Source organism: Protomyctophum parallelum, assembly GCF_964188405.1.
Source record: "Protomyctophum parallelum genome assembly, chromosome: 10".
NCBI lineage: Eukaryota > Metazoa > Chordata > Actinopteri > Myctophiformes > Myctophidae > Protomyctophum > Protomyctophum parallelum.
The window spans coordinates 13,250,584-13,273,582 of NC_139704.1; positions in this window are offsets into that span (position 1 = coordinate 13,250,584).

The following is a 22,999-nucleotide window of genomic DNA, read 5'->3' on the forward strand; positions in this document are numbered from 1 at the left end:
ACAATTTAGGCATTTAGCAGACGCTCTTAATCCAGAGCGACTTACATTTAAGCAAGAACAAAAGCATGGGAATACATCACATAAAAGCATTTATCATGAAACATGCGTAAGCTAAGAAAGTAACAGTGGAATATCTATATAATGAAACTATACATACACTATACATATAAACTATACATATTTACTACTATGCTATACATATGTACTATGGCGTGCTATGACTATATACAATACAATTATAGTGCTGTCTACATATATGCTATAAGTCTGTGTCAAATGCTATCTAAGCCAACAGAAATGCTATCTAAGGGGTATCGAAGGGGTAATGACAAGCCTCTCAGTCGATGTTCAGCAATGTTTTTTTGGGGGGGTGGGGGTGCTCAGTCGACTATCAGTCGACTAACAGCAAGTGTATTCATATTAATTTCGACTATACAAATCCTTACTCTGGGACAGCTCTAGAATGAATATACGTATAGCTAATCAAAGATTTGCGCCACATTTTCACGATTTTTCAAAAATAGCAGAAAAGAAATTACGTAAATAATGGACCTGTAAATTACAACAAAACAAACTAAGCCACTGGTGTGGTACTCCTGGTTTTCCAGATCGGGGTTCAAGTCCCTGCAGTGCTCTGCTCAATGTGTTGTATTTACATGATTTATTTTTATTTTCTGCTCATTGTGTTGCCTTTTCATAGATGATAACCCAGAAACGACACAACATTTCAAAGTAAAAAGTTCCAGCATGTGTGCCCTCTGAAACTGAATTATAAAAAGTGTGAATGAAGTTTCTAGGTGAAAGTGATTTTTGACATGCCTATAGATCTGCCATTGAGCCCCATTATAAATGTCTCAAATTTGAAAGCCTCCATTTTGAAACCTCCACTTGAAACTCCATTCACACTTTTTATTATTCAGCTTACTGTGGAGACACATGCTGGAACTTTTTTACTTTGAAATGTTTTATAGTTTCTGAGATATTTAACTTAAACGCCCAATGCATTCTCTATGGCAATAGCACAAACTTTGGCATGCTACTAGTACTACATACTTACACCTAGCAAGCCAATCGTTTTTTGAATTTTTGAAAAATAAATTATCCTAGTTTTTCATCATTTTTGACCATGGGCTATAGCCCATATCGTACGGCATACTATAGCACGCCGTTTTTCATCATTTTTGAGGATTTGAAAAATATTTAAAAATTAAAAAAACGATGGGTTATAGCCCATCGTTTTTTAAATTTTTGAAAAAAAAATATATCCTCGTTTTTCATCATTTTTGACCATGGGTTATAGCCCATATTGTACGGCATACTATAGCACGCCGTTTTTTATCATTTTTGAGGATTTGAACAAAATGGAAAAAAAAACCGATGTGTTATAGCCCATCGTTTTTTTAATTTTTGAAAAAAAAAGAAATCCTTGTTTTTCATCATTTTTGACCATGGGTTATAGCCCATATTGTACGGCATACTATAGCACGCCGTTTTTATCATTTTTGAGGATTTGAACAAAATGAAAAAAAGAAAACGATGGGTTATAGCCCATCGTTTTTTGAATTTTTGAAAAAAAAACAATATCCTCGTTTTTCATCATTTTTGACCATGGGTTATATCCCATATTGTACGGCATACTATAGCACGCCGTTTTTCATCATTTTTGAGGATTTGGAAAAAATGAAAAAAACGATGGGTTATAGCCCATCTTTTTTAAATAAAAATAAATAAATTATCCTCGTTTTTCATCATTTTGGACCATGGGCTATAGCCCATATCGTACGGCATACTATAGCACGCCGTTTTTCATCATTTTTGAGGATTTGAAAAAAATGAAAAAAACGATGGGTTATAGCCCATCGTTTTTTAAATTTTTGAAAAAAAAATATATCCTCGTTTTTCATCATTTTTGACCATGGGTTATAGCCCATATTGTACGGCATACTATAGCACGCCGTTTTTTATCATTTTTGAGGATTTGAACAAAATGGAAAAAAAAACCGATGTGTTATAGCCCATCGTTTTTTTAATTTTTGAAAAAAAAAGAAATCCTTGTTTTTCATCATTTTTGACCATGGGTTATAGCCCATATTGTACGGCATACTATAGCACGCCGTTTTTATCATTTTTGAGGATTTGAACAAAATGAAAAAAAGAAAACGATGGGTTATAGCCCATCGTTTTTTGAATTTTTGAAAAAAAAACAATATCCTCGTTTTTCATCATTTTTGACCATGGGTTATATCCCATATTGTACGGCATACTATAGCACGCCGTTTTTCATCATTTTTGAGGATTTGGAAAAAATGAAAAAAACGATGGGTTATAGCCCATCTTTTTTAAATAAAAATAAATAAATTATCCTCGTTTTTCATCATTTTGGACCATGGGCTATAGCCCATATCGTACGGCATACTATAGCACGCCGTTTTTCATCATTTTTGAGGATTTGAAAAAAATGAAAAAAACGATGGGTTATAGCCCATCGTTTTTTAAATTTTTGAAAAAAATATATATCCTCGTTTTTCATCATTTTTGACCATGGGTTATAGCCCATATTGTACGGCATACTATAGCACGCCGTTTTTCATCATTTTTGAGGATTTGAAAAAAAATAAAAAATGAAAATAACGATGGGTTATAGCCCATCTTTTTTAATTTTTGATTTTTTTTTATATCCTCGTTTTTCATCATTTTGGACCATGGGCTATAGCCCATATCGTACGGCATACTATAGCACGCCGTTTTTATCATTTTTGAGGATTTGAACAAAATGAAAAAAAAAACGATGGGTTATAGCCCATCGTTTTTTGAATTTTTTAAAAAGAAAATTATCCTCGTTTTTCATCATTTTTTACCATGGGCTATAGCCCATATCGTACGGAATAGTCATACTATAGCATGCCGTTTTTCATCATTTTTGAGGATTTGAAAAAAATGAAAAAAACGATGGGTTATAGCCCATCGTTTTTAAAATGTTTGAAAAAAATATATATACTCGTTTTTCATCATTTTTGACCATGGGTTATAGCCCATATTGTACGGCATACTATAGCACGCCGTTTTTCATCATTTTTGAGGATTTGAAAAAAATTAAAAAATGAAAAAAACGATGGGTTATAGCCCATCGTTTTTTGAATTTTTGAAAGAAAAAAAGAATCCTCGTTTTTCATCATTTTTGACCATGGGCTATAGCCCATATCGTACGGCATACTATAGCATGCCGTTTTTCATCATTTTTGAGGATTTGAAAAAAATGAAAAAATGAAAGAAAACGATGGGTTATAGCCCATCGTTTTTTGAATTTTTGAAAAAAAAAATCCTTGTTTTTCATCATTTTTGACCATGGGTTATAGCTCATATTGTACTGCATACTATAGCACGCAGTTTTTCATCATTTTTGAGGATTTGAAAAAAATGAAAAAAACGATGGGTTATATCCCATCGTTTTTTTTTTAATTTAATTAAAGAAAATGATCCTCGTTTCTCATCATTTTGGACCATGGGCTATAGCCCATATCGTACGGCATACTATAGCACGCAGTTTTTCATAATTTTTGAGGATTTGAAAAAAAATGAAAAAATGAAAAAACGATGGGTTATAGCCCATCTTTTTTGAATAAAAAAAAAAAAAATATATATCCTCGTTTTTCATCATTTTGGACCATGGGCTATAGCCCATATCGTACGGCATACTATAGCACGCCGTTTTTATCATTTTTGAGGATTTGAACAAAATGAAAAAAAAAACGATGGGTTATAGCCCATCGTTTTTTGAATTTTTTAAAAAGAAAATTATCCTCGTTTTTCATCATTTTTTACCATGGGCTATAGCCCATATCGTACGGCATAGTCATACTATAGCATGCCGTTTTTCATCATTTTTGAGGATTTGAAAAAAATGAAAAAAACGATGGGTTATAGCCCATCGTTTTTAAAATTTTTGAAAAAAATATATATACTCGTTTTTCATCATTTTTGACCATGGGTTATAGCCCATATTGTACGGCATACTATAGCACGCCGTTTTTCATCATTTTTGAGGATTTGAAAAAAAATTAAAAATGAAAAAAACGATGGGTTATAGCCCATCGTTTTTTGAATTTTTGAAAGAAAAAAAGAATCCTCGTTTTTCATCATTTTTGACCATGGGTTATAGCCCATATTGTACGGCATACTATAGCACGCCGTTTTTCATCATTTTTGAGGATTTGAAAAAAATGAAAAAAACGATGGGTTATAGCCCATCTTTTTTTAATTAAAAAATATATATCCTCGTTTTTCATCATTTTGGACCATGGGCTATAGCCCATATCGTACGGCATACTATAGCACGCCGTTTTTCATCATTTTTGAGGATTTGAAAAAAATGAAAAAATGAAAGAAAACGATGGGTTATAGCCCATCGTTTTTTGAATTTTTGAAAAAAGAAAATCCTCGTTTTTCATCATTTTTGACCATGGGTTATAGCCCATATTGTACTGCATACTATAGCACGCCGTTTTTCATCATTTTTGAGGATTTGAAAAAAATGAAAAAAACGATGGGTTATATCCCATCGTTTTTTTAAAATTTAATTAAAGAAAATGATCCTCGTTTCTCATCATTTTGGACCATGGGCTATAGCCCATATCGTACGGCATACTATAGCACGCCGTTTTTCATCATTTTTGAGGATTTGAAAAAAAATGAAAAAATGAAAAAACGATGGGTTATAGCCCATCTTTTTTGAATAAAAAAGAATAATATATATATCCTCGTTTTTCATCATTTTGGACCATTTGCTATAGCCCATATTGTATGGCATACTATAGCACGCCGTTTTTCCATCATTTTTGAGGATTTGAAAAATATTTTAAAATTAAAAAAACGATGGGTTATAGCCCATCGTTTTTTGAATTTTTGAAAAAAAAATTATCCTCGTTTTTTATCATTTTTTACCATGGGCTATAGCCCATATCGTACGGCATAGTCATACTATAGCATGCCGTTTTTCATCATTTTTGAGGATTTGAAAAAAATGAAAAAAACGATGGGTTATAGCCCATCGTTTTTTTAAATTTTGAAAAAAATATATATCCTCGTTTTTCATCATTTTTGACCATGGGTTATAGCCCATATTGTACGGCATACTATAGCACGCCGTTTTTCATCATTTTTGAGGATTTGAAAAAAAATAAAAAATGAAAATAACGATGGGTTATAGCCCATCTTTTTTTAATTTTTGATTTTTTTTTATCCTCGTTTTTCATCATTTTGGACCATGGGCTATAGCCCATATCGTACGGCATACTATAGCACGCCGTTTTTATCATTTTTGAGGATTTGAACAAAATGAAAAAATAAACGATGGGTTATAGCCCATCGTTTTTTGAATTTTTGAAAAAGAAAATTATCCTCGTTTTTCATCATTTTTTACCATGGGCTATAGCCCATATCGTACGGCATAGTCATACTATAGCATGCCGTTTTTCATCATTTTTGAGGATTTGAAAAAAATGAAAAAATGAAGCAACAGGACTTTGACGTGTTATATGGAGATGGTCGCCGTCTAAAAGAGGCCTAAGACATAAGGTTCACAGACATATGACATATGAGACATATGAGGTTCACAGACATTTGACATATGAGACATGAGGTTCACAGACATATGACATATGAGACATATGAGGTTCACAGACATATGAGACATGAGACATGAGGTTCACAGAAATATGACATATGAGACATATGAGGTTCACAGACATTTGACATATGAGACATGAGGTTCACAGACATATGAGACATGAGACATGAGGTTCACAGACATATGACATATGAGACATATGAGGTTCACAGACATTTGACACATGAGACATGAGGTTCACAGACATATGAGACATGAGGTTCACAGACATATGACATATGAGACATATGAGGTTCACAGACATATGACATATGAGACATATGAGGTTCACAGACATTTGACACATGAGACATGAGGTTCACAGAAATATGACATATGAGACATATGAGGTTTACAGACATCACATATGACACATGAGACATATGAGGTTCACAAACATAATTATGACATGAGACATATGAGGTTCACACCACCAATGAACAGCAGAGTTATACACTGTGAGGTATGATAGCTGTTGTCTCATTCCATCTAGCACATTGTGTTCCAAAGGCACGCATGCAGGCACGCACGCACGCACGCACGCATGCACACGCACACGCACGCACACACACACACATGCGCACCTTTTGCCCTGAAGCTTTGGTCATATGTTTGACCTGTTCTACTGGCCTAACAGCTCCTTTATACACACATGAATCTCAAACACACACACACACACACGCACACGCACTCACACGCACGCACGCATGCACACGCACACAACATACACACCTATTATTAGCTATATACGCCCACAGGTGTGTTGAGTGCTAAGTGACACTGAGGAGGTCACTGGGAGCCTCTCTACTTCAGTACACACACACACACACACACACACACACACACACACACACACACACACACACACACACACACACACACACACACACACACACACACACATACACGCACACACACACACTCATTCACTCACTCACACACATGTGCGCACACCCTGTGTTAAGACATTCTCTATGTGTTCCCAAGGTCACCACTTCAAACCCTGCCATGGTTGTCATACTCTTGACTCCAAAGCATGTTTTGACGGCTAACATCAAAGTCTTAAAGCATTGAAGTAGTTGAAGGTCCCATCAGGTGGTCTGGTGAGGCCACTCAACTGTGGCCTCTGCAGAGCCAGAATGGCAGGTTCTTGCCCAGCGCCAAGCCAGTGTACTGGATCACAAACCCATGCAATGATGCCGTGTGGCTCGTGTCCACACCCAACAGAAAAGACACCAATACCGCTGTGCATGACCACTACCTCTACGATTACCACTACTACCTCTACCTCTTCCTATTCTTATACTTCTGCAGTTAACGGCTGGAATTTTCTGAAGGTCAAAGAACACTTCACACGAGTCATAAGATGTTCTCTAAATGTTCCTATGAAAAGCGACATAGTATAGGCCTACTATACCTGCCACTACACAGTCTTCCTTTGCCTTTGAGTAACAACATCTGTGTTGCCTTTAAGGCAAATGTTCTATTTTTCTGTATATTAATTAATGGTACGTGGTTGAATTTCTGTTTACCTTAGAAGGGCTTTGAGTACTTTATTGTGAAGGCGGTTACCAGTGCTTTTGTTTTGAAAACTCTTTGTATTTAATGAGAGTGATTTCCTGTCCATTTTCATGCAGCAGTGCACAGAGATCACAGGCTGTTCAGAGCTGTGAGCCTAGAATCCCATCTAACCCACTTGGAAGCATTTTAGAGGCAATGCCGTAAGTTGTTGTGTTGATTTCAGTTATGTTAACTTCCTGTACAACTTTGTGACTTTTTGTACATGTTAATTTGTAAGAGGAAAGTTATTTCTTTAACATTGTTTGCTGCTGTTTGCAGAGCATAGTAGCCTAGAGTGCACAGGTGTAGGGCATCCTGCTAATTTCCTTGATGTGTAGGTCATTTAGCTACTCACCTTTTTACTGTGAAATTATGTCAATTAAGAACAAACCCTGAATGTTTGTATTGTTATGTTTGCAGTTTTCACCGTCATGTTGAAGAGGAAGAGCAACAGTAAATGGTCCGATCTTACTTCGTCTCTGTCATTGGCTACGGTTTAACTCTGTGTTTAGTGACAGTTCTCTACACTGCATGAGAACACTACAACATCGATACAAAAAATTAAAACAATATATACAATTTTGATGAAATGATGAAAAACAGCGTGCTATAGTATGCCGTCCGAGACCATGGGCTATAGCCCATGGTATACTATAGCACACCGTTTATCTACATTTTTGAGGATTAAAAAAAAAGACAAAAATCACTCCGAGACCATGGGCGCCCATGGTTTCGGACGGCATACTATAGCATGCCGTTTTTCATCATTTTTGAGGATTTGAAAAAAAGACGAAAACTACTCGAGACAATGGACTATAGAGCGTCGCAGTCCCGCCCCCCTTGTGAGACCCGGAGAATAAATCCCCGTTCATTTTCGTCATAGACATTTCAGAAAGTTTTTATTTAAAGACGTTTACGCCGCAGACAAAGCCAACTCTTGTCGTGACAAATCATGACAATAAACACAATGTTTTGGGCCAAACAAATAATTAGAAAGTAGAAAGAAACGGCAGTTTACAACACTTTTTTTGTTGTTTTTCTTCTTTATAATTATTTGTTTGGTCCAAAATATTGTGTTTGTTGTCATGATTTGTCATGACTCGAGTTGGCTTCGTACAACGCTTAAAAGGTCTTTAAATAAATACGTTTTGAAATGTCTATGGGAAAAATGCATTGGGATTAATTTCCTGGTCCTGGCGTCGTCATGAAAGGGGTCAGGACTGCAATGCTCTATAGCCCATGGTCTCGGAGTGATTTCCGTCTCTTTCAATGCAGTCAATCAGTGTGTCTCCGCTCATCTGCCCCACCTGCATTCATCATCAATAATCAGAGTCCAGGCTCTTTCACACAGTTTTATATTAGGACCGGTTTAAATTAGGACCACAATTGTAGGGGTCGATGAGTTCTTTGAGATATTGTGGTGCCTGACCATTGAGAGTTTTATCGGTGAGGAGAAGGATTTTGAACTCTATTCTGTATTTAACCGGGAGCCAGTGATGATTCTGATCACATGGTTCTCGGACCCCTATAGTATAGGGCTTCCTCAGTGTTACATATTACTGCAGAGGAGTTCCAAATCTTTGTGATTGCAACTTTTTTCATTTAGTATTTATTCATTCGTTCATATCATTAATGTAATAAATATATTTTCATTTATGTATTTATTTATTTATTACATTAATGACATGAACCCTACAATCACTATTCTGAGGGGAACATTACCAAAAAATCTACAAGCTCACAAGCTCATGAGAAGAATTACATACTATATATAGTCCATGGTCTCGGTTTTTCATGATTTTGGAGGATTTGAAAAGAATATGAAAATCACGAAAAAAAGGCTACTGTAGTCCATGCCATGGACCGCATGCCGTTTTTCATGATTTTGCAGGATTTGAGAAAAGGTGAAAATAATTGACCTGTAAATTACAACAAAACAAACTAAGGCACTGGTGTGGTACTCCTGGTTTACCAGAACGGGGTTCAAGTCCCTGCAGTGCTCTACTCAATTTGTTGTATTTACATGGTTTATTTAAAAGTTCTGCTCAATGTGTCGCCTTTTCATAGGTTCTCTACTGTGTTTGTACTCCCTACAGTTTGGTTACCAAGTCTATTTATTACTAATGATTTCTGTCCACTCAGAGACCATGGACTATAGCATTTCGCTTTTCCGTGATTTTCAAGTTTCTTTTGAATCGTGATCGTCCGAAATCGTGATAAACGACATACTATAGCATGTCCTCCGAGACCATGGACTATAGCCCATCTCAGACGGCATACGATAGCGCGCCGTTTTTCACGAGGATTTGAAAAAAAGACGAAAATCATTCGAGACAATAGCCCATGGTCTCGGAGTGATTTTCGTCTCTTTTTCAAATCCTCGTTTTTCATCATTTTTGACCATGGGCTATAGTATAGCCCATCTCGGACGGCATAATATAGCAAGCCGTTTATCTACATTTTTAAAGATTAAAAAAAGACGAACACATGAACTATAGCCCATGATCTCGGAGTGATTTTCGTCTTTTTTTTCAAATTCTCATTTCATTTTTGACCATGGGCTATAGCCCATATCGGACAGCATACTATAGCATTTCAAAGTAAAACTTTCCAGCATGTGTCTCCACAGTAAGCTGAATAATAAAAAGTGTGAATGGAGTTTCTAGGTGAAAGTGACTTTTGACGTGCCTATAGAGCTGCCATTGAGCCCCATGTTAAATGTCTCAAATTTGAAAGCACTATATTTCTAAAACTATGAAACATTTCAAAGATTCCTTTTCAGGCAAACATGTCCACCGTAAGCTGAACCTAAGTAGGCTAGAATGGGGTTGCTAGGTGTAAGTATGTAGGACTAGTAGCATGCCAAAGTTTGTGCTATTGCCATAGAGAATGCATTGGGCGTTTACGTTAAATAACTCATAAACTACAAAACATAAAAATAAAAAAAAGTTCCAGCATGTGTCTCCACAGTAAGCTGAATAATAAAAAGTGTGAATGGAGTTTCTAGGTGAAAGTGACTTTTGACGTGCCTATAGAGCTGCCATTGAGCCCCATGTTAAATGTCTCAAATTTGAAAGCACTATATTTCTAAAACTATGAAACATTTCAAAGATTCCTTTTCAGGCAAACATGTCCACCGTAAGATGAACCTAAGTAGGCTAGAATGGGGTTGCTAGGTGTAAGTATGTAGGACTAGTAGCATGCCAAAGTTTGTGCTATTGCCATAGAGAATGCATTGTGTTGCGGAGGATGAGAGGAATGCTCTCATCCTCCGCAACACCCATTCTCATACACCGCTATACACCGCGAGGATATGGGCTATAGCCCATATCGTACGGCATACTATACTGTAGCACGCCGTTTTTCATCATTTTTGAGGATTTGAAAAAAATGAAAAAAAAACGATGGGTTATAGCCCATCGTTTTTTTTAATTTATGATTATTTTTTTTATCCTCGTTTTTCATCATTTTGGACCATGGGCTATAGCCCATATCGTACGGCATACTATAGCACGCCGTTTTTCATCATTTTTGAGGATTTGAAAAAAATGAAAAAAACGATGGGTTATAGCCCATCGTTTTTATTTTATTTTATTTGTTATCCTCGTTTTGCATCATTTTGGACCATGGGCTATAGCCCATATCATACGGCATACTATAGCACGCCGTTTTTCATCATTTTTGCCATTGTGCCAATTTGAAAGCACTATATTTCTAAAACTATGAAACATTTCAAAGATTCCTTTTCAGACAAACATGTCCACCGTAAGATGAACCTAAGTAGGCTAGAATGGGGTTGCTAGGTGTAAGTATGTAGGACTAGTAGCATGCCAAAGTTTGTGCTATTGCCATAGAGAATGCATTGGGCGTTTAAGTTAAATAACTCATAAACTACAAAACATAAAAATAAAAAAAAGTTCCAGCATGTGTCTCCACAGTAAGCTGAATAATAAAAAGTGTGAATGGAGTTTCTAGGTGAAAGTGACATTTGACGTGCCTATAAAGCTGCCATTGAGCCCCATGTTAAATGTCTCAAATTTGAAAGCACTATATTTCTAAAACTATGGAAGATTTCAAAGATTCCTTTTCAGGCAAACATGTCCACCGTAAGATGAACCTAAGTAGGCTAGAATGGGATTGCTAGGTGTAAGTATGTAGGACTAGTAGCATGCCAAAGTTTGTGCTATTGCCATAGAGAATGCATTGGGCGTTTAAGTTAAATAACTCATAAACTACAAAACATAAAAATAAAAAAAAGTTCCAGCATGTGTCTCCACAGTAAGCTGAATAATAAAAAGTGTGAATGGAGTTTCTAGGTGAAAGTGACTTTTGACGTGCCTATAAAGCTGCCATTGAGCCCCATGTTAAATGTCTCAAATTTGAAAGCACTATATTTCTAAAACTATGGAAGATTTCAAAGATTCCTTTTCAGGCAAACATGTCCACCGTAAGATGAACCTAAGTAGGCTAGAATGGGGTTGCTAGGTGTAAGTATGTAGGACTAGTAGCATGCCAAAGTTTGTGCTATTGCCATAGAGAATGCATTGTGTTGCGGAGGATGAGAGGAATGCTCTCATCCTCCGCAACACCCATTCTCATACACCGCTATACACCGCGAGGATATGGGCTATAGCCCATATCGTACGACATACTATACTGTAGCACGCCGTTTTTCATCATTTTTGAGGATTTGAAAAAAATGAAAAAATGAAAAAAATGATGGGTTATAGCCCATCGTTTTTTGAAATTTTGATATTTTTTTTTAACCTCGTTTTTCATCATTTTTGAACATGGGCTATAGCCCATACCGTACGGCATACTATAGCACGCCGTTTTTCATCATTTTTGAGGTTTTGAAAAAAATGAAAAAAAAAAAAAAAACATGGGTTATAGCCCATCGTTTTTTGAAATTTTGATTTATTTTTTTTACCATCGTTTTTCATCATTTTTGAACATGGGCTATAGCCCATACCGTACGGCATACTATAGCACGCCGTTTTTCATAATTTTTGAGGTTTTGAAAAAAAAAAAAAAAAAAAAAAAAAAAGACATGGGTTATAGCCCATCGTTTTTTGAAATTTTTATATATTTTTTAACCTCGTTTTTCATCATTTTTGAACATGGGCTATAGCCCATACCGTACGGCATACTATAGCACGCCGTTTTTCATCATTTTTGAGGTTTTGAAAAAAATGAAAAAAATGAAAAAAACGATGGGTTATTGACATGTTAAATGTCTCAAATTTGAAAGCACTATATTTCTAAAACTATGGAAGATTTCAAAGATTCCTTTTCAGGCAAACATGTCCACCGTAAGATGAACCTAAGTAGGCTAGAATGGGGTTGCTAGGTGTAAGTATGTAGGACTATAGTAGCATGCCAAAGTTTGTGCTATTGCCATAGAGAATGCATTGGTCGTTTAAGTTAAAAACTCATAAACTACAAAACATAAAAATAAAAAAAAGTTCCAGCATGTGTCTCCACAGTAAGCTGAATAATAAAAAGTGTGAATGGAGTTTCTAGGTGAAAGTGACTTTTGACGTGCCTATAAAGCTGCCATTGAGCCCCATGTTAAATGTCTCAAATTTGAAAGCACTATATTTCTAAAACTATGGAAGATTTCAAAGATTCCTTTTCAGGCAAACATGTCCACCGTAAGATGAACCTAAGTAGGCTAGAATGGGGTTGCTAGGTGTAAGTATGTAGGACTAGTAGCATGCCAAAGTTTGTGCTATTGCCATAGAGAATGCATTGGGCGTTTAAGTTAAATAACTCATAAACTACAAAACATAAAAATAAAAATAAGTTCCAGCATGTGTCTCCACAGTAAGCTGAATAATAAAAAGTGTGAATGGAGTTTCTAGGTGAAAGTGACTTTTGACGTGCCTATAAAGCTGCCATTGAGCCCCATGTTAAATGTCTCAAATTTGAAAGCACTATATTTCTAAAACTATGGAAGATTTCAAAGATTCCTTTTCAGGCAAACATGTCCACCGTAAGATGAACCTAAGTAGGCTAGAATGGGGTTGCTAGGTGTAAGTATGTAGGACTAGTAGCATGCCAAAGTTTGTGCTATTGCCATAGAGAATGCATTGTGTTGCGGAGGATGAGAGGAATGCTCTCATCCTCCGCAACACCCATTCTCATACACCGCTATACACCGCGAGGATATGGGCTATAGCCCATATCGTACGACATACTATACTGTAGCACGCCGTTTTTCATCATTTTTGAGGATTTGAAAAAAATGAAAAAATGAAAAAAATGATGGGTTATAGCCCATCGTTTTTTGAAATTTTGATATTTTTTTTTAACCTCGTTTTTCATCATTTTTGAACATGGGCTATAGCCCATACCGTACGGCATACTATAGCACGCCGTTTTTCATCATTTTTGAGGTTTTGAAAAAAATGAAAAAAAAAAAAAAACATGGGTTATAGCCCATCGTTTTTTGAAATTTAGATTTTTTTTTTTTACCCTCGTTTTTCATCATTTTTGAACATGGGCTATAGCCCATACCGTACGGCATACTATAGCACGCCGTTTTTCATAATTTTTGAGGTTTTGAAAAAGAAAAAAAAAAAAAAAAAAGACATGGGTTATAGCCCATCGTTTTTTGAAATTTTTATATATTTTTTAACCTCGTTTTTCATCATTTTTGAACATGGGCTATAGCCCATACCGTACGGCATACTATAGCACGCCGTTTTTCATCATTTTTTAGGTTTTAAAAAAAATGGAAAAAAAAAAAACATGGGTTATAGCCCATCGTTTTTTGAAATTTTGAAAAAAAAATTAAACCTCGTTTTTCATCATTTTTGAACATGGGCTATAGCCCATACCGCACGGCATACTATAGCACGCCGTTTTTCATCATTTTTGAGGTTTTGAAAAAAATGAAAAAAAAACAAAACATGGGTTATAGCCCATCGTTTTTTGAAATTTTGATAAAAAAAATTAACCTCGTTTTTCATCATTTTTGAACATGGGCTATAGCCCATACCGTTCGGCATACTATAGCACGCCGTTTTTCATCATTTTTGAGGTTTTGAAAAAAATGAAAAAAAAAAAAAAACATGGGTTATAGCCCATCGTTTTTTGAAAATTTGAATTCTTTTTTTATCCTCGTTTTTCATCATTTTGGACCATGGGCTATAGCCCATATCGTACGGCATACTATAGCACGCCGTTTTTCATCATTTTTGAGGATTTGAAAAAAATGAAAAAAACGATGGGTTATAGCCCATCGTTTATTTTTATTTTTATTTGTTATCCTCGTTTTGCATCATTTTGGACCATGGGCTATAGCCCATATCATACGGCATACTATAGCACGCCGTTTTTCATCATTTTTGCCATTGTGCCAATTTGAAAGCACTATATTTCTAAAACTATGAAACATTTCAAAGATTCCTTTTCAGACAAACATGTCCACCGTAAGATGAACCTAAGTAGGCTAGAATGGGGTTGCTAGGTGTAAGTATGTAGGACTAGTAGCATGCCAAAGTTTGTGCTATTGCCATAGAGAATGCATTGGGCGTTTAAGTTAAATAACTCATAAACTACAAAACATAAAAATAAAAAAAAGTTCCAGCATGTGTCTCCACAGTAAGCTGAATAATAAAAAGTGTGAATGGAGTTTCTAGGTGAAAGTGACATTTGACGTGCCTATAAAGCTGCCATTGAGCCCCATGTTAAATGTCTCAAATTTGAAAGCACTATATTTCTAAAACTATGGAAGATTTCAAAGATTCCTTTTCAGGCAAACATGTCCACCGTAAGATGAACCTAAGTAGGCTAGAATGGGGTTGCTAGGTGTAAGTATGTAGGACTAGTAGCATGCCAAAGTTTGTGCTATTGCCATAGAGAATGCATTGGGCGTTTAAGTTAAATAACTCATAAACTACAAAACATAAAAATAAAAAAAAGTTCCAGCATGTGTCTCCACAGTAAGCTGAATAATAAAAAGTGTGAATGGAGTTTCTAGGTGAAAGTGACTTTTGACGTGCCTATAAAGCTGCCATTGAGCCCCATGTTAAATGTCTCAAATTTGAAAGCACTATATTTCTAAAACTATGGAAGATTTCAAAGATTCCTTTTCAGGCAAACATGTCCACCGTAAGATGAACCTAAGTAGGCTAGAATGGGGTTGCTAGGTGTAAGTATGTAGGACTAGTAGCATGCCAAAGTTTGTGCTATTGCCATAGAGAATGCATTGGGCGTTTAAGTTAAATAACTCATAAACTACAAAACATAAAAATAAAAAAAAGTTCCAGCATGTGTCTCCACAGTAAGCTGAATAATAAAAAGTGTGAATGGAGTTTCTAGGTGAAAGTGACTTTTGACGTGCCTATAAAGCTGCCATTGAGCCCCATGTTAAATGTCTCAAATTTGAAAGCACTATATTTCTAAAACTATGGAAGATTTCAAAGATTCCTTTTCAGGCAAACATGTCCACCGTAAGATGAACCTAAGTAGGCTAGAATGGGGTTGCTAGGTGTAAGTATGTAGGACTAGTAGCATGCCAAAGTTTGTGCTATTGCCATAGAGAATGCATTGTGTTGCGGAGGATGAGAGGAATGCTCTCATCCTCCGCAACACCCATTCTCATACACCGCTATACACCGCGAGGATATGGGCTATAGCCCATATCGTACGGCATACTATACTGTAGCACGCCGTTTTTCATCATTTTTGAGGATTTGAAAAAAATGAAAAAATGAAAAAAATGATGGGTTATAGCCCATCGTTTTTTGAAATTTTTATATATTTTTTTAACCTCGTTTTTCATCATTTTTGAACATGGGCTATAGCCCATACCGTACGGCATACTATAGCACGCCGTTTTTCATCATTTTTTAGGTTTTGAAAAAAATGAAAAAAAAACAAAAACATGGGTTATAGCCCATCGTTTTTTGACATTTTTATATATTTTTTTAACCTCGTTTTTCATCCTTTTTGAACATGGGCTATAGCCCATACCGTATGGCATACTATAGCACGCCGTTTTTCATCATTTTTGAGGTTTTGAAAAAAATGAAAAAAAAACTAAACATGGGTTATAGCCCATCGTTTTTTGAAATTTTGAAAAAAAAATTAAACCTCGTTTTTCATCATTTTTGAACATGGGCTATAGCCCATACCGCACGGCATACTATAGCACGCCGTTTTTCATCATTTTTGAGGTTTTGAAAAAAATGAAAAAAAAACAAAACATGGGTTATAGCCCATCGTTTTTTGAAATTTTGATAAAAAAAATTAACCTCGTTTTTCATCATTTTTGAACATGGGCTATAGCCCATACCGTTCGGCATACTATAGCACGCCGTTTTTCATCATTTTTGAGGTTTTGAAAAAAATGAAAAAAAAAAAAAAACATGGGTTATAGCCCATCGTTTTTTGAAATTTTGATTTTTTTTTTAACCTCGTTTTTCATCATTTTTGAACATGGGCTATAGCCCATACCGTACGGCATACTATAGCACGCCGTTTTTCATCATTTTTGAGGTTTTGAAAAAAATGAAAAAATAAAAAAAACGATGGGTTATTGACATGTTAAATGTCTCAAATTTGAAAGCACTATATTTCTAAAACTATGGAAGATTTCAAAGATTCCTTTTCAGGCAAACATGTCCACCGTAAGATGAACCTAAGTAGGCTAGAATGGGGTTGCTAGGTGTAAGTATGTAGGACTAGTAGCATGCCAAAGTTTGTGCTATTGCCATAGAGAATGCATTGGGCGTTTAAGTTAAATAACTCATAAACTACAAAACATAAAAATAAAAAAAAGTTCCAGCATGTGTCTCCACAGTAAGCTGAATAATAAAAAGTGTGAATGGAGTTTCTAGGTGAAAGTGACTTTTGACATGCCTATAAAGCTGCCATTGAGCCCCATGTTAAATGTCTCAAATTTGAAAGCACTATATTTCTAAAACTATGGAAGATTTCAAAGATTCCTTTTCAGGCAAACATGTCCACCGTAAGATGAACCTAAGTAGGCTAGAATGGGGTTGCTAGGTGTAAGTATGTAGGACTAGTAGCATGCCAAAGTTTGTGCTATTGCCATAGAGAATGCATTGTGTTGCGGAGGATGAGAGGAATGCTCTCATCCTCCGCAACACCCATTCTCATACACCGCTATACACCGCGAGGATATGGGCTATAGCCCATATCGTACGGCATACTATACTGTAGCACGCCGTTTTTCATCATTTTTGAGGTTTTGAAAAAAATGAAAAGAAAAAAAAACATGGGTTATAGCCCATCGTTTTTTGAAATTTTGATATTTTTTTTTAACCTCGTTTTTCATCATTTTTGAACATGGGCTATAGCCCATACCGCACGGCATACTATAGCACGCCGTTTTTCATCATTTTTTAGGTATTGAAAAAAATGAAAAAAAAACAAAACATGGGTTATAGCCCATCGTTTTTTGAAATTTTGAAAAAAAAATTAAACCTCGCTTTTCATCATTTTTGAACATGGGCTATAGCCCATACCGCACGGCATACTATAGCACGCCGTTTTTCATCATTTTTGAGGTTTTGAAAAAAATGAAAAAAAAAAAAAACATGGGTTATAGCCCATTGTTTTTTGAAATTTTGATAAAAAAAATTAACCTAGTTTTTCATCATTTTTGAACATGGGCTATAGCCCATACCGTTCGGCATACTATAGCACGCCGTTTTTCATCATTTTTGAGGTTTTGAAAAAAATGGGAAAAAAAAAAAAACATGGGTTATAGCCCATCGTTTTTTGAAATTTTGATTTTGTTTTTAACCTCGTTTTTCATCATTTTTGAACATGGGCTATAGCCCATACCGTACGGCATACTATAGCACGCCGTTTTTCATCATTTTTGAGGTTTTGAAAAAAATGAAAAAAAAAAAAAAACATGGGTTATAGCCCATCGTTTTTTGAAATTTTGAATTATTTTTTTAACCTCGTTTTTCATCCTTTTTGAACATGGGCTATAGCCCATACCGTATGGCATACTATAGCACGCCATTTTTCATCATTTTTGAGGTTTTGAAAAAAAAAAAAAAAAAAAAAAAACATGGGTTATAGCCCATCGTTTTTTTGAATTTTGATATATTTTTTTAACCTCGTTTTTCATCATTTTTGAACATGGGCTATAGCCCATACCGTACGGCATACTATAGCACGCCGTTTTTCATCATTTTTGAGGTTTTGAAAAAAAAAAAAAAAAAAAAAAACATGGGTTATAGCCCATCGTTTTTTGAAATTTTGAAAAAAAAATTAAACCTCGTTTTTCATCATTTTTGAACATGGGCTATAGCCCATACCGTACGGCATACTATAGCACGCCGTTTTTCATCATTTTTGAGGTTTTGAAAAAAATAACAAAAAAACAAACATGGGTTATAGCCCATCGTTTTTTGAAATTTTGATAAAAAAAATTAACCTCGTTTTTCATCATTTTTGAACATGGGCTATAGCCCATACCGTTCGGCATACTATAGCACGCCGTTTTTCATCATTTTTGAGGTTTTGAAAAAAATGGGAAAAAAAAAAAAACATGGGTTATAGCCCATCGTTTTTTGAAATTTTAATTTTGTTTTTAACCTCGTTTTTCATCATTTTTGAACATGGGCTATAGCCCATACCGTACGGCATACTATAGCACGCCGTTTTTCATCATTTTTGAGGTTTTGAAAAAAATGAAAAAAAAAAAAAAACATGGGTTATAGCCCATCGTTTTTTGAAATTTTGAATTATTTTTTTAACCTCGTTTTTCATCCTTTTTGAACATGGGCTATAGCCCATACCGTATGGCATACTATAGCACGCCATTTTTCATCATTTTTGAGGTTTTGAAAAAAAAAAAAAAAAAAAAAAACATGGGTTATAGCCCATCGTTTTTTTGAATTTTGATATATTTTTTTAACCACGTTTTTCATCATTTTTGAACATGGGCTATAGCCCATACCGTACGGCATACTATAGCACGCCGTTTTTCATCATTTTTGAGGTTTTGAAAAAAAAAAAAAAAAAAAAAACATGGGTTATAGCCCATCGTTTTTTGAAATTTTGAAAAAAAAATTAAACCTCGTTTTTCATCATTTTTGAACATGGGCTATAGCCCATACCGTACGGCATACTATAGCACGCCGTTTTTCATCATTTTTGAGGTTTTGAACAAAAATAACAAAAAAACAAACATGGGTTATAGCCCATCGTTTTTCGAAATCTTGATATTTTTTTTTAACCTCGTTTTTCATCATTTTTGAACATGGGCTATAGCACATACCGTACGGCATACTATAGCACGCCGTTTTTCATCATTTTTGAGGTTTTGAAAAAAAAAAAAACATGGGTTATAGCCCATCGTTTTTTGAAATTTTTATATATTTTTTTAACCTCGTTTTTCATCATTTTTGAACATGGGCTATAGCCCATACCGTACGGCATACTATAGCACGCCGTTTTTCATCATTTTTTAGGTTTTGAAAAAAATGAAAAAAAAACAAAAACATGGGTTATAGCCCATCGTTTTTTGACATTTTTATATATTTTTTTAACCTCGTTTTTCATCCTTTTTGAACATGGGCTATAGCCCATACCGTATGGCATACTATAGCACGCCGTTTTTCATCATTTTTGAGGTTTTGAAAAAAATGAAAAAAAAACTAAACATGGGTTATAGCCCATCGTTTTTTGAAATTTTGAAAAAAAAATTAAACCTCGTTTTTCATCATTTTTGAACATGGGCTATAGCCCATACCGCACGGCATACTATAGCACGCCGTTTTTCATCATTTTTGAGGTTTTGAAAAAAATGAAAAAAAAACAAAACATGGGTTATAGCCCATCGTTTTTTGAAATTTTGATAAAAAAAATTAACCTCGTTTTTCATCATTTTTGAACATGGGCTATAGCCCATACCGTTCGGCATACTATAGCACGCCGTTTTTCATCATTTTTGAGGTTTTGAAAAAAATGAAAAAAAAAAAAAAACATGGGTTATAGCCCATCGTTTTTTGAAATTTTGATTTTTTTTTTAACCTCGTTTTTCATCATTTTTGAACATGGGCTATAGCCCATACCGTACGGCATACTATAGCACGCCGTTTTTCATCATTTTTGAGGTTTTGAAAAAAATGAAAAAATAAAAAAAACGATGGGTTATTGACATGTTAAATGTCTCAAATTTGAAAGCACTATATTTCTAAAACTATGGAAGATTTCAAAGATTCCTTTTCAGGCAAACATGTCCACCGTAAGATGAACCTAAGTAGGCTAGAATGGGGTTGCTAGGTGTAAGTATGTAGGACTAGTAGCATGCCAAAGTTTGTGCTATTGCCATAGAGAATGCATTGGGCGTTTAAGTTAAATAACTCATAAACTACAAAACATAAAAATAAAAAAAAGTTCCAGCATGTGTCTCCACAGTAAGCTGAATAATAAAAAGTGTGAATGGAGTTTCTAGGTGAAAGTGACTTTTGACATGCCTATAAAGCTGCCATTGAGCCCCATGTTAAATGTCTCAAATTTGAAAGCACTATATTTCTAAAACTATGGAAGATTTCAAAGATTCCTTTTCAGGCAAACATGTCCACCGTAAGATGAACCTAAGTAGGCTAGAATGGGGTTGCTAGGTGTAAGTATGTAGGACTAGTAGCATGCCAAAGTTTGTGCTATTGCCATAGAGAATGCATTGTGTTGCGGAGGATGAGAGGAATGCTCTCATCCTCCGCAACACCCATTCTCATACACCGCTATACACCGCGAGGATATGGGCTATAGCCCATATCGTACGGCATACTATACTGTAGCACGCCGTTTTTCATCATTTTTGAGGTTTTGAAAAAAATGAAAAGAAAAAAAAAACATGGGTTATAGCCCATCGTTTTTTGAAATTTTGATATATTTTTTTAACCTCGTTTTTCATCATTTTTGAACATGGGCTATAGCCCATACCGCACGGCATACTATAGCACGCCGTTTTTCATCATTTTTGAGGTATTGAAAAAAATGGGGAAAAAAAAAACATGGGTTATAGCCCATCGTTTTTTGAAATTTTGATATTTTTTTTTAACCTCGTTTTTCATCATTTTTGAACATGGGCTATAGCCCATACCGTATGGCATACTATAGCACGCCGTTTTTCATCATTTTTGAGGTTTTGAAAAAAATGAAAAAAAAACAAAACATGGGTTATAGCCCATCGTTTTTTGAAATTTTGAAAAAAAAATTAAACCTCGCTTTTCATCATTTTTGAACATGGGCTATAGCCCATACCGCACGGCATACTATAGCACGCCGTTTTTCATCATTTTTGAGGTTTTGAAAAAAATGAAAAAAAAAAAAAACATGGGTTATAGCCCATTGTTTTTTGAAATTTTGATAAAAAAAATTAACCTAGTTTTTCATCATTTTTGAACATGGGCTATAGCCCATACCGTTCGGCATACTATAGCACGCCGTTTTTCATCATTTTTGAGGTTTTGAAAAAAATGGAAAAAAAAAAAAAACATGGGTTATAGCCCATCGTTTTTTGAAATTTTGATTTTGTTTTTAACCTCGTTTTTCATCATTTTTGAACATGGGCTATAGCCCATACCGTACGGCATACTATAGCACGCCGTTTTTCATCATTTTTGAGGTTTTGAAAAAAATGAAAAAAAAAAAAAAACATGGGTTATAGCCCATCGTTTTTTGAAATTTTGAATTATTTTTTTAACCTCGTTTTTCATCCTTTTTGAACATGGGCTATAGCCCATACCGTATGGCATACTATAGCACGCCATTTTTCATCATTTTTGAGGTTTTGAAAAAAAAAAACAAAAAAAAAAACATGGGTTATAGCCCATCGTTTTTTTGAATTTTGATATATTTTTTTAACCTAGTTTTTCATCATTTTTGAACATGGGCTATAGCCCATACCGTACGGCATACTATAGCACGCCGTTTTTCATCATTTTTGAGGTTTTGAAAAAAAAAAAAAAAAAAAAAAACATGGGTTATAGCCCATCGTTTTTTGAAATTTTGAAAAAAAAATTAAACCTCGTTTTTCATCATTTTTGAACATGGGCTATAGCCCATACCGTACGGCATACTATAGCACGCCGTTTTTCATCATTTTTGAGGTTTTGAAAAAAATAACAAAAAAACAAACATGGGTTATAGCCCATCGTTTTTTGAAATTTTGATAAAAAAAATTAACCTCGTTTTTCATCATTTTTGAACATGGGCTATAGCCCATACCGTTCGGCATACTATAGCACGCCGTTTTTCATCATTTTTGAGGTTTTGAAAAAAATGGGAAAAAAAAAAAAACATGGGTTATAGCCCATCGTTTTTTGAAATTTTAATTTTGTTTTTAACCTCGTTTTTCATCATTTTTGAACATGGGCTATAGCCCATACCGTACGGCATACTATAGCACGCCGTTTTTCATCATTTTTGAGGTTTTGAAAAAAATGAAAAAAAAAAAAAAACATGGGTTATAGCCCATCGTTTTTTGAAATTTTGAATTATTTTTTTAACCTCGTTTTTCATCCTTTTTGAACATGGGCTATAGCCCATACCGTATGGCATACTATAGCACGCCATTTTTCATCATTTTTGAGGTTTTGAAAAAAAAAAACAAAAAAAAAAACATGGGTTATAGCCCATCGTTTTTTTGAATTTTGATATATTTTTTTAACCTCGTTTTTCATCATTTTTGAACATGGGCTATAGCCCATACCGTACGGCATACTATAGCACGCCGTTTTTCATCATTTTTGAGGTTTTGAAAAAAAAAAAAAA